This window comes from Cyanistes caeruleus, chromosome 1, assembly GCF_971803275.1.
Source record: "Cyanistes caeruleus chromosome 1, bCyaCae1.hap1.1, whole genome shotgun sequence".
Classification (NCBI taxonomy): Eukaryota; Metazoa; Chordata; class Aves; order Passeriformes; family Paridae; genus Cyanistes; species Cyanistes caeruleus.
Genome location: NC_141701.1, coordinates 78,976,057 through 78,985,696, shown reverse-complemented (window position 1 = coordinate 78,985,696; position 9,640 = coordinate 78,976,057). Strand labels below are relative to the sequence as shown.

At 34.6% G+C, this 9,640-nt stretch overlaps 1 long non-coding RNA gene across 1 annotated transcript; it reads left to right on the top strand.

The window, feature by feature from the left end:
• Window positions 1-472: 472 nt before the first annotated feature.
• Window positions 473-6,723, top strand: LOC147655644 (uncharacterized). Its single transcript, XR_015289553.1, has 2 exons — window positions 473-3,129; window positions 4,360-6,723. It is a non-coding gene; the product is annotated as an uncharacterized LOC147655644 (long non-coding RNA).
• The last annotated feature ends 2,917 nt before the right edge of the window (window positions 6,724-9,640 follow it).

Here is a 9,640-nt window from a genome sequence, read left to right as displayed (position 1 = left end):
GGTACTGTTTTTCTGAACAAGGCAGACTGACAGAGTTTTCTTAGAAAATCTGGAAAAAAGAAAGTTCAAAAAGTTAAAATTGAAAAAAAAAGGAAAGAAAGTGTGTTTTGCTTGAGACATTTAATTCTAGACTGTTGAATTTATTCCAGAAAATCAACTTTTTCCCTGGTGATGGTTTCTTGCTCTGTTTGCTTTTTAGGGGATCCAGATATCTACATGAACAGATTTCATATCTGTTTAAATAATTTCTTCTTGTCTGTTGGATTCCTTGAGAGCTCCAGTTGTAACTGACTGTTCCTCTTTGATTTTATTACCTATATTTTTCACCTTTTAGCTTAATGAAGCACTGTTCTTTTCCCACAGGCGCTTCTGGTGTCTTTCAGGTACAGGTACATTCCTAGATGTACGTACATTTTTATTAGGGACTATATTTTCAATAGGGAGTTAATATTTGAGCTCATAAGGATGATAAGCCTTCATCCCTCAAACCCAGGAAGCTTTGAAGAAACAGAAACAGGAGCAATAACTATGTATATCTCATAGCTTAATTGCAAAATAACCAATTAAAAGCTTAGTAATCAAAATTTCCATACCAAAAGTTTTCCATTACTTACATTTTACCCTGTTGCATACAGTATACATATAACAGCCTTGGCTGGCTCAAAGGAAGCTGCTATTATGATTCAGTGTAGACAGAATGAAGTTTAAGAACATACAGTTGCAGCCTTTTGATGTGGGTGTTTCAGTGAAAGGTTTTCATATTAAGCTCTTGCTGAGAGCTAACATGGTCCCACAAAAAAACAGTAACTGCAAGAAGTGTTCTCATGAATCAGCCGTTTTGTTAAAAGAGTGTTTTGGCAGAGTGGTATTGACAAGATCCATTTCAACTGAGTGAGAATACCAGGTTGCTTTTACTGCTTGATCAACGACCTATCATGATACAATAAATCTGTGAGCAACAGGATGGCAATGGCTGACCCTACAGTATGTATGTGAAAATACATAACTTATAGTCTACATTGTTAGTAGCATATGGCACAACACCAGGTGGGTCAGGAATCCTTTCTTAGCATTTATCTGGAAATATAGCTGGATGGAACATCTTGTGATAGGAGAGAGCAGGGAAAAATGATGTATGAATTTCACAAACAGGATCATAAGCTGTCAGGCAATGATAGCAGTGTGCAATATTAATATATGCATCTCACATGGGGAAGTGATAAATGAGACAGCCCTGTGACAAATTGTATAGGCATGTAATAAATAAGTTTACTACATAACTCTGCAATTTATCAGATGCCTTTTGCTATTACCTGCCCAATAATCCATCTCTCAGGCATTTATTTTCACACTTCAGATTTCCTCAGCATCTCGAAACACCTTACTTCTTTTAAAGTTCAACCTATCAAAAAAAAACCCCAAACTTTTCTCCTGTTCTCCCTACAATGGGCTAGCCTGGGCTATTGAACATTATCAACTTTGATATACATGACGGTATCCTCACAATTCTAACATACATTAATTCTGAAAAAGCACTGCACTTCACAGTGGGCCATGTAACCCTTTATTCTCTTAAAATCTGTTGTATGTGTTCTCTGAAACTGTTTTGCTTTTCTATGTGTTTTTGATTCCTATTGCAGTTAGCCCTGTACTGCTCCAGCTGTATTTTTGTGGATTTAAAATAAATGCAATATTCCACTTCTTAAGGAACTTGGCCAAATAGCTTTGCCTGCTAAATTAATCTCCCCGAATTTATTAACACCCCTTCATATCCCAATTAATCTGAATCACCAACTGTTTCTAATAATAAATATCCTTCCATCTTTCGCCCTTGCTTTCTTTTCACTGAGGAATTGCTTCTAGAAAAGCTCAAAGCCACAAGCCTGTGTGGATTACTGACTTCAAATGTGTTGCCTCATAATTATTACAAGTGAATATCATTTGACAGGTAAGGACATACTTGAACAGGAGATGATTTAAAATGCTTAGACAAATTATAATTTTCTTTTCATTATAAGTGATGTGATTTTGTGGGCATGGTTCCTTTGTAAAAGTGCAGGTCTTTTTCAAGGTGGCATTTTTGGAGGGGGTGGTTATAAGCATTTATGAAATTTCTCTAAGTATGGCTTGTTTGTTTTTTTTCCATTTTGAATTTCTCCATTTTATACCCTTTCTTTGAAGATTCCTAGGAAGTCTATCATAGTGCCCTTACTGGATGCACAACAGTTCTCTACTGTTCGTTTGTTGTTTGTATGGATTTTTTCATAAATAATATTGTGAAAATTGACTTAATTTTAGAAATTTCTGATAAATGTTTCAGTGTCATACTTTAAGAACTAATAGCTCCAATTTACTGTCTGATCAGCTCCACTGGCTCTAACAAAATTTATTTTCATCAGATTTGATGCTGTGAAAATATTTTAAATCTTACATGGTTATCCTCACTTGGGATGAAATGAAAACTGATAGAAGCTCTTGTGTCTATAAAAGAGATGAAAATGAAATTTTCATTATTAACTTACTTCCCCAAAAATGGTTAAGAAACACCATGGTACTTCAAGGTTCCTATGTTTTTTGACATTATTGTCTTAATTTTGTAAGACAGATATACCAATAAATTTGTTTGAAGCCACTTGTGAGTGTTTTTGTCTGCTTTTCTACATTGTATGGTTGGAAAAGTGGAATTCTACTATTTTGATCTTACGCAAAAAAATCCTTAAAGTATAAATTGAATAAAAGTACATGAACAAAAATAAGTTTGGATAAGACTCCCTATATTAGTTTCTCTCATTCTTTCAGACTTTTGAAATCTATCCATATTCATACTGATTTTCACTACCTATATATTAAAGAATTAGTTTTTAGATTTTGTCACAATTTTTTCTATCCATACCAATGTAGTAATGGTAAGATCTCTTTTAGGGGAACTTGCCATCTCCTGACAACATAGCTGACAAATTATAGTACTTTTTATTTTACTAGGTTTGCTGTCTTAGTAACCATTTCTGTATGACTTTATGGGCAGCCATGGATCGTCCTGCAGGATAACCAATAGTAACTACCCAGAAATTGTGTGTGCCCATGTGTTTTATGTTCATAAAAATCAGAAACTGAAATAATGAGCATAAGGTAAATACTTCTAAGTTACTTATCCTGAAAAATTTCACTCAAGCAGTCTTTAAATCTTGAAGCTCAGCATGTGTTTGGTGATTGTTATAAGTACTATGTGTTACTTCTTGATGAAGGATGTGCTGTGTCCAAATGATGGCCCATCACTGCAATATGGAGGTCACTCTAACTCCTCTTTGGCAGAGTTTGCAATGTATAGGCATTCAGCCAGCAAAATGTTAAAAGGTTATAAAATGGGAATTAATTAGGTTTATACAAGAGTGGGATATTCCAAATGTCAAGCTAAAGCTTGGCAAGATTCTTGACATACTATTCCTCTTGTCTCCCGTTTGGCTAGGCCAACGTACTGTAGGCATATTTTACTCATGGCAGTACCAAAATACCTCCTCCTTGCCAGATACGAACTAAACAAAAGAGGGTGTTTGAGCTAACTCATTCAAAGGTTTTTTTTTTTTGGTTGCTCAGATGGTTTTGGCACTTTTAATATGTAATGTCTAGGATCAGTATTCCAGACACAGCTACCTTCAGTGAGAGGTGGGCTCCACCAAGCTTTTCAAATTCTCTTTGTAGGGCTTCAAAGTCTGCAGTGTTCATAATTCATGAGATGTAGCTGTTGCAATAATATTCCGTTTTTAAAGGCTAGTGAACATTCATAGAAGGGTGTGCTGCATATGGGCTGCAGACCTGGCCCCTTTGTGAACTCTGGGACTACTGTCTCCTCTCCTACCTCATACATGAATTTCCTACTTTGAAATCTCAAGAGGAAGAATGGATTTCATTGAAATATACTGCAGAAACCATCTGAGTTCTCTACTCAGAAAGGGAACAGAGTTACTACCTCTGGTTTAGCTTAGCCAAACACCACATGAGCTGACTGCCTTTTAGAGAGAGTTTTAGTGTGGAAAGGGTCAGAAAACCAAACCTAATTCTCTTGTGTTCTAGGCTGTAGTAACTGTTATATCATCCTCATCCTTTGTCTTGTCAGTTGTAGGTAATGAAAGTTTTCCATGTCTCAGAGTGTAGCTTGGGTTTCTGTCTGCTTCTTAAGATTTTGGTTTATATGTTGGGGGAGAATTTAAATAATATGAAGCATGATCTTGAAAATAACTTATTATAGATTTCCATTAGTGCTACCAGTGTGAGGACAGAATGTAATGTCTTTTTCTTAGTGTGCCATTTATCAGTGAGCACAGTGGCTCAAAGCAATTTTGTGCTCTTCTCATGTCCCAGGCGTCCTCATATGGATTTTTGCTTCTGCTAGCAAGATGGAACCCCTAAACATAACCTTGATGCTTTGTCTTGGTGAGTGCTGTTTATTGACTGCATAGGTATTTATTCTTAGAGCAAAGGGGTAAAGACAAAATTATGTCCTAACAAAGCAATTCTTATGCTTGTTAGCTTCCTTCAGTATCCCATGAGCAGAAGTTTCAACTTTTTGATTAAGAACATTTTATTACTGACCAGGAACCTATCTAAACAGGCTGAGCCTTCACCATAGAGTTTGCCGAGAACTTGGGATTTCTAAGCATGCTGGACATTAGTAAACAGAATTTTCTTGCACACCTGGAGATCATTAGCAAAGTTAGCAAAAGAGCTTCACAGCTGATTCTGTAATAAATATATTCATTTATGTAGAGAAGAAAACATGTAGAGTATTTTTATTCAAACCAATCAAATTCTAGTATCTGTATCAATCAGTAAAACATTATTTTCAAAACAATATTTTGAAAGCATTTCATATTTTGTCAGTGGTATCAGAACCTGTTGCTTTGTATTTATGTCATGAAAGATGGCACCAGATTCTTCTGGGATTATCACGAGATTTCAGAAATCAATATTTTTTCATGTGCTTTTATTAGTTTTTGTGTTAACTGCAGATACTGGAAACAGCATGACTTTGGGAATGAAATATGTGTACATTGTTTAGCTGCTGTAAACATGAACTACATTGAGAGAAAAACAAAGCAATTCCTTCTTGGTTTATACTTTTCTCTTAAAACTACCATTGTTTAAAGTGGCACACAGAGGCTACCCTTCTTATTTTCTTGTTATTACTATTGAGTTGGCCAAGTTTCACCAATTACAACAGACTATTGACCTGGGGAAAAAGAAGCAAAATTACTTTAACTAAGGTAATTTCCATTTCTATATTTCACAGCCATGAAAACCCAAACAAAAGATCTTTGAGCACTTTGATAAACATAGGTTGTGTATCTATGTTTATAACAAATTTTATTCTCGCATTTTAATCTAAAAATGTAATGCACCGGATTCACTTAATCTGTGAACATCTGTACTCTATAAATTACGTATTTTTTTCTGATTTGGACTTTGGAGCATTTGCATATTTAAATTTGCATATCTTATTTATTTCTAAGCTTCTGAACTAATTTATATCCCTTGAAGATCTGGATTTTTATGCAGACATATTTGAACAATTATTTTTTCTTTGTTGCCATCTTTTGCATTTGTTCTATTATATGCCTTTAATTAAAAAGTGATCAATGCCATTTACTTGAAAGGAAAATAAAATGTATGTGTTCACAATGCAAAATGTGAATGCATATGAAGGGATATTTTCTGATGTCTATCCACTGAGTTTTTATATCCGCTTGGCTTTATTTTTCTTTTGGTCTGTATATTTTCAGTCAAATAGAAGATGTTAATACCATATTTTATGTGTTCTTACTTGTTTTGTTAGTAGTGTTGTAAGAGATAGAAAGGGAATAATTCTGATACATTCTGAAAATAGCTAATAGTAATGAAGAATTCTGGAAAATACAAATCAGTGTCTGAGTGCTTACCCTTTTAAATGCTATTTGTATGCAGTACACATTGTTAAAATTATGTTTATAATAATTTAAAGAAATCTTATTTTGCTGCCAAGAAGCTGGGAATCAGATTTAACATCAATTTAAGCTACATTTCACTTTTATGAGGAGGAAAATAATGCATATGTATGTTAATACATATGTTTTTTGGGAGCAGGGGGAGTAGAGGAGTAGTTTGTTCAGTTTAGTTCCAAAGATGAATTATCGATTCAGCTTGATAAACCAATAATTTTTCCTATCCAGTCTCATGCATAGAAGCATCATTTGTAGTGGAAAATGGAAAAATATGATAGCTTGTGAAGGACCATACTGACATCTTTCTTCTGTTAGTAAAGTGGCCCTTCATCGATTAGTGTGGTATGAGGGATATCTTGGGGTGATATAAGGAGATATATCCCCTGTAACACCCTTTTTTATCTACTTATAGGGTAAAGTAGTAGTGGCTCAGTCACTGTCACTCCAAATAAAACACTAGAAAGAATTATTTTCACGAAAGAAAAGATTGGTGTCATCATGTGCTGCTAGGAGGTGTCAAGATGACATTAACTGTTGCTGTGAGATAAAATGATCATGAGACTTTGAAGGTGAAACTCATCTTTGCTGGGTATTGGCATACCCATTTGAATCTCTCAAACAGGAACAAGGTGTAGTCATAAGGTTCCCTGTGAAAGAGCTGATTATTTACCTCATTCTCCCATAACAAAGAAATAAAACAACCAAAAAAACACTATGGTAGTTCTGTACAAAGATATGGCATGAAAAATAGTTTAGGTGAGGAGGTAAATGAATTTAAGTAGAATATTTGTATTGTGAAAATATAAGTTAATTGGAAGAAAAAAGTGCATGACAAGTTTTGATGAATTTTTTTCCCTCACTGGCTGGTGATGGAGAAAATATCTCCTTGAGAACTGTAGCCATCCTTTCATATGTTTCTCTAGACAAAAAAATATCATCTCTCATAACAGAGAAGTACATTCATTACTTTTGACTGAAAAATGTAATTTAAAGATTACAGTTGTAGTTAACATGGAAATATGACATGCAATCTTTTAAGTAAGGGGTATACCAGTTCTGAACAAAATTAATTTGGAAACGCCCTTTGTGTGTCAGTGGATCAACAGAAATACAGAGTCACTGTTACTTCCATACCCACCCAAATTCTTTATAGATGATCTGATCTCTCAGGGTCATCTTGTATTAAGCTCTACTCAAAGTGAAATCTTAGTGTGTTGCCATCAAAGTTTAGTGTTCAAGGGTGGAGACACCATCACACTGAACAAACTTTTTGAAACAGTCATAAGATACTCCCTTAGTCTTGACTGAAGAAAGCCAGCTCTCACCACCTTGCCTCATGTCCTCAAGTCCCCCTCTACCACACTGCTAACTCTCTGTCACAGTCACTCCATTTTTCCAATTTTTTTTTTATACTTTGGCACCCCAAATGACTTAATATTCCAGATGTTGTCCAGTGGTGCCAAAAAAAGGGGAAGTGGTGGCAACGCTTGTGCTGATACAGCCCAGTATGCTGTTATTTAATCATTGCAAGATTGCCTGCAAATTTCCAAAAATATAGCTCTCAACTCCAAATTTCTTATACCAAAGTAGTACAAGAAGTGCTCATCTTTCTGTAGGTAAATGAGCCATACTTAAGCATAGAGCAGCTCTTCTTGCTTTCTTGTTATCTGGCCCATAAAGGTGATGCCTTTTGACCAGCTGCTGTCAAATTGTAGTACCAGGGTATGAGACACAGCAGTGCTTCCTGTTGTGGCTGAAAACAGCTATGTATTTAAGACTGGAAGATTTCACCTGTTCATGAAAAGAAGCAATGAAATGACACCCGCTCTGTCTGAGGATGGCATGACACAAAGAAGCAGTGGGTTTTATGTTTGTATGGGCTGGTAAGAGAGAAGGAGAAAATAACATTCACTAAGAAATTGTTGAAATCCCTTGCATGAATGTAAACACATATTAAAGTAGGACCTACTTAGGGACAACTGCTGTCATTTCTAAAGAAAGGCAAATGCATTTTTTCTGTGAGAATGTTTCAGGAGGTAGCTGATAATACCCTTCAAGTTCTAATGTGAACTATGTGAACTAATGAGTTCACATATTATTTTCTTTTGGCAACACTTTCATAGCACTAAAATATTTTTTTACAAGTTATGTAACATCTCAGATTATAACAGTTAATTTTTGACGTTTTGACAAGCTAAACACATTAGTCCTTGACTGCAGAGGAGATCATAATGTGAAAAAAAAAAAAAAAAAGTGTGATACTTCTAATAGTGGGTGGATTATAGTGTTAATTCTGAGACCAAGTTTTAGTACATACTGTAAGAGAACACACAAGGATCCTCCTAATTAGTACAGGGAGAGATGGTTCCAAATCTGTCAGAAAAAGCTGGTACATAGTTCTTTTGGTTAGTCTGTTTTTTAAGGATGCTTTGCTGATGGGAAGGAGGGAGAAGAAAGCATAGAAATAATATTAAAAAATCCCTACACGAGGAATAAATAATACAGAATATTAATGCATCGATTTCAATGAAAGACTGCTTCTTTTCTTCTTTTCCTCTCAAAATATGCAAAAGAAATTACTGGTTTTCTTTCAAGTTTCCAATAATCTTCCACTTGCAAAGAGATACAATTGTATTCTCCCTCAGACTTATTCAGGAAATACACTGATGTCAGACAAGTATTCACTCATTGTTTGCATTATTTATATAAGACATGCAAATATTTTGCAGTAATATAGCTGTAGAATTAAGTGTGATGGTCTTAAATACAACTAGTTCTTTTAAGCAGTATTATAATAGTAATTTTCTATAGCAGGAGAGATACTGATTAATATATTTCTTGATCTTGTATATTGAACCATCATTCTAGCTACCTTCACAATATGAAATTCACGGTATAATTAGTGACTTAGTAAACAATCAGTGAATTTATTACACTAAATTTAATTTAGTAAATAATTAGTGAATTCGAAAAAATCCTGATAATCTGACAATTAGCAGACACAACAAACAGCTGAACTTGTGACACCTTTGCTTAGTATTTTTATGGTTGTCAGTAAGTAAAAAAAATTAAATGTTTCATCTGCTTTGTTTTGCAGTTCTGATGGATTTTGTAAACACTATTGACAGAAACCTATTGGGTTTTATGGTTACTGAGAAGTAGAAGGAGAGAAAAGCAGCTATTCCTTGAAATCAAGAGAGGTGAAAAGGTGGCATATAAATTGATTTTTGTGTGTTTTTTGTGTGGGCTGTATTTAATATGCTGGCTCCTGAAGCTGTGAAGAAACAACAGCATGATAGTCCTGGGTAATTAGTAAGAGGCTGTAATAGTGCATCTTGCTTTGGAAGGCAGAGAGTATATTTTATTAGGTAATAACAGAAGATCATTGAAGTTTTATGATTAAATTTATACTTGCTTAGACAATACTTGGTTAAAGCAAAATGATTTGGAATGACTGTTGGTTTGGGGTAGTTCTAGCTAGCTTCTGGAGTAGTACCAGCTAATACTGTTAGCTTCTCTCAGCTATTGAAGAAAGATGAGTTTATATTCCCTAACAGTATTGTGGCATTTTGCCCTGCTTTTTTATAGTCATTAATGTTATTTATTTTTCTGTTTGTGTCATTTGCTTAGTAAATTCTTGTCATCAAGTTATTTTGATTTTGTTG